The sequence below is a fragment of the Arachis hypogaea genome, chromosome 14, assembly GCF_003086295.3.
Source record: "Arachis hypogaea cultivar Tifrunner chromosome 14, arahy.Tifrunner.gnm2.J5K5, whole genome shotgun sequence".
Classification (NCBI taxonomy): Eukaryota; Viridiplantae; Streptophyta; class Magnoliopsida; order Fabales; family Fabaceae; genus Arachis; species Arachis hypogaea.
In genome coordinates this window covers 109,490,921-109,494,386 of record NC_092049.1, presented here as the reverse complement: position 1 = coordinate 109,494,386, position 3,466 = coordinate 109,490,921, and the positions used below count along the sequence as shown (strand labels likewise).

The 3,466-nt window shown below is 40.1% G+C and overlaps 1 long non-coding RNA gene across 1 annotated transcript; it reads left to right on the top strand.

Moving 5' to 3' along the window:
• The first annotated feature begins 300 nt into the window (after positions 1-300).
• LOC112740504 (uncharacterized) lies at positions 301-3,127 on the top strand. The gene is made up of 3 exons (XR_011871062.1): positions 301-943; positions 1,016-1,117; positions 2,878-3,127. It is a non-coding gene; the product is annotated as an uncharacterized lncRNA (long non-coding RNA).
• Positions 3,128-3,466: the final 339 nt, after the last annotated feature.

Below are 3,466 nucleotides of genomic sequence, written 5' to 3'. Positions count from 1 at the left end.
TTTATATGATTTAGTTTTAAATAATTGAGATTTTAGAATTTAATACTTTAATTTTATAAACAAAGAAAATTAATTATATTATTTCTAATTTTAAATTAGAATACTTAATTAAATGCCAATTAGCAAATTGATAATTAAAATAATATTTTTTTTTTAAAAAAAGTAATTTTAAAGAATTAAATTATATTTTAAATTTATACATTATACCCATAATTTTATTAAAATTACCTAAACTACCCAAAAATTCCCAAATTGAACCCACTAGCCCTAACCTAACCTAGCCACCTCCTTACCCACCGCCACACCCTCCTTTCCCCAACAACACCCACACACAACAGAACCCACATACCTCAACAGAAAAAAAAAAAAGAAAGAGAAAAAAATAAAAGAGAAGGAAAGGGAAATCGGAGGGAAGGGGAGAGCCGAGAGGAGAAGAGGGGAGGGAGGCGCACCGGCGTTGCTGGGCCTCGCCGCCGCCATCGCGTCCTCACCGAGCCTTGGAGGGAGACCGCGCCACCACATGCAGCCATCACCGCTGCGCCGCATCGCTGCTCCGGCGCCGTTCACGCTTCTGTCACCGTCAGAACCGCACGCCGCCGTTGGAAGTATTTTCATCGTCGCCGTTAATGGAGCTTGGTGAATAGTGGGAAGACGCGCGAGGAAGGAGAAGCCTTCGCCATCGCGCCTTGTGCTTCCAGTTTCCGTCGTCACCGTGCAGAGCCGCCGCCATCGTCATCATCACGGGCTGCTGCTGCTGCGCGTGCGATCATCGCCGCCTCTGGGTCCGTCACCGTCGAGCCTGGTCGCGGGCAGAAGAAGGAGAAGAGACCTCCGTCACCGCCGAGCCAAACGCAGGAGAGAGAAGGAGCCCGCGGGAGAGGAGCTTGTTACCGTCGCTTCTACCGCCGGAAAACACCTCTGCTGCCACTGAGATCTGTCGCCGGTAAGGTTTTAAGTTGGCTTTTGTTTCCTTTAAATTTCCGGGAGCTTAATCATCGCTGTATGTTTGTTTTAGTCGCCGTTGCCGGAGTTCTGGTCGCCGCTGCCGTTCGAGGTGGCTCCCGGAGCTGTTGCCAAACCGGTTCAGCGACCGCCGCTGTTTCATTTTCTTAGTTCGGTAAGTACTTATGTCTCGGGAACCCGTGTTAATAATTTGTTATGTTTGGTCATAAACTCCGAGGTTCTGGTAACGTAGGGTCGTGTTTTGAGCGTTGCACGTCGCTTTTAAGTTGCTGTGAGTGCTGCGAAAGTGATCAGGGGCTGAGTTTGCGGTTGCTATCGGTTTCGGGTTAAGAGAAACGGTTTCGTTGACGCGTTTTGAGTTATGGTTTCGACGAGTCGAGGTAGGGGTTTTTCTTAAAATCTATTTTATATTACAGAGTTGTGATAAATAGATATCGATGCAAAGAGATTTACTTCTGTGATTATATTTGTCTTATGGATGTGATGGTTTGTTGGACTGAATTATTGGGTGCTTGATTGCGTGAGTGGTGTGTGGTTGTGGATAAAAACTGGTTTGGAATGTCATTTACTTGATTATTAAGACAGGTGGATTTTCTTGGTTTTAGAGTTTACTTAGTAATATAAATGAAACGATTTTGGAAATAATTTGAGATATGAAAATAAAATTGATTCTGGGAGCGGTTTGATTGTGAGTTAGTTTGATTTTATGAACGATTTAATATTTGAGCTGATTCGATTTTAAAAAGAGTTTTATTGTTAGAATTGGTTGATATGAAAATAATTTGACATTGGAACTGGTTCAATTCTAGAAAATGTTTGAGATTTGGAAATGGTTGAGAAAAGGTTTGAGAAATGTTTGGATGGGACCCGAAAAGGGTGGCAGTGTCCGAGTTTTAGAGGAGATGCTGCCGAAATTTTATAAAGTTGAAAGTTTTATTTAAAGTAATTAATTAAAAAGATTTGTTTTTAAGCATTATACGTTTTAAGATTGATTTGTCTATTAAAAAAAAGAATTTTGTTTTGGGATTGAGATTGTTAACAAACAGAATGAAAAAGAGGATGATGAGAATTTTATTTGAAATATGGCTTTGAAATGAACTTGGAAATGAGATTTGGATTGATGAATGATTATGATGTTGAGAATGTTGAGATGTGAACTTTGAATTATTCACATGGCTTATGAATTTGAAATATCTGAGATACGAGGTTCCCTGGATTAAGTGCCGTGGCTTGCCACCACGTGTACCAGGTTGAAAACTCGATACTCTGTTGACCCTACGACGTAAGTGTGTGACCGGGCACTATATAAATTCCCGGAAATGTTACCCCCATTGAGTATTATTGATTATTTGAGAAAAAGCTATGCATAGACTCTTGGGGATGCACGTCGAGGGACAGTCTAAGTACAATTCAGACTTGTCGGGTTGGCTGGATAACCGACAGATGAGCCTCATCAGCCATAGGATAGGCATGCATCATATGCATTTGTATGCTTTGCTTGGGTTTGAACTTGTTTTGGTTTGCCTAATTGCTAAACTGTTCTTAACTGCTACTTGAACTATTTGCTGTAATTGCTACATACTTGTGCTTTTCTTGTTTGTCTTGCCTGGGTTTGTCCTGGCGTGCTACATTTGAGAATGAACTTGGATGCTGAATTAATGATTGTGTTGCTTGATTGCGTGGTTGATTTCTGATTGAGATTTTTCTTATAGGAAAGGAAAGATTTCGGATTTCTGAAAGATTAAACATTGTTTCTTTGAAAAGGGTTTTGAACGATTTCCTATTTGTTTTAAAAGATTCATAAGGCAAAGTTAATCACTGAGCTTGAAAACAGTTTTCTTATTGAATATCTTCTTATGACAACTTTGAAACTCCGTGGTGAGACCGTGTGGTTAGGTTCTCACCCCCCTACAGCTTTACCTTTTCAGGAACCGGATGAAGAAGCGTTAAGAAGAGTTATACTGCGTTTAGTTGATATGTTGTATTAATTAGATTATTTTCTCCCCTCGTCTTTGTTATTACAAGTTTGTAAGAGGGATAGGAATTGTATGTTTTATATGTATATTATATTATGAGTTATTATGTAAGGAGTCTTGTATATGAATCTATGCCTGTTTGTATTTTTCTTAAGATAAAGTGTTTATTTCCGGTTTTCAAGGAAATCAGCGATACAGTGTCGAGTCACAGGCTCCTATTTTAGTACTTAGTATGTAAAGTAGTCGTCATGCTCCTTGCTATCAGAGTAGCGCAGCCGGAAGCGTGACTTCTGATAGTGAGGGTGTTACATTATGGTATCAGAGCGGTCTTTCCTGTAGAGCCTGAGGAATGGACCGATTATGCTTCAATTGCATACTCTGAGAGTCAGTCATGTAATAGGTCTTGTTTGGATAACGAGAATAGAGCTTTATGCACATGACAGTCTATTGATTAATGCCATCAGTCTTGCATTGCATAATTTCTGGTATTAAGTTTGGCCGGCTTAACACTAGTGAATTATGTTTGT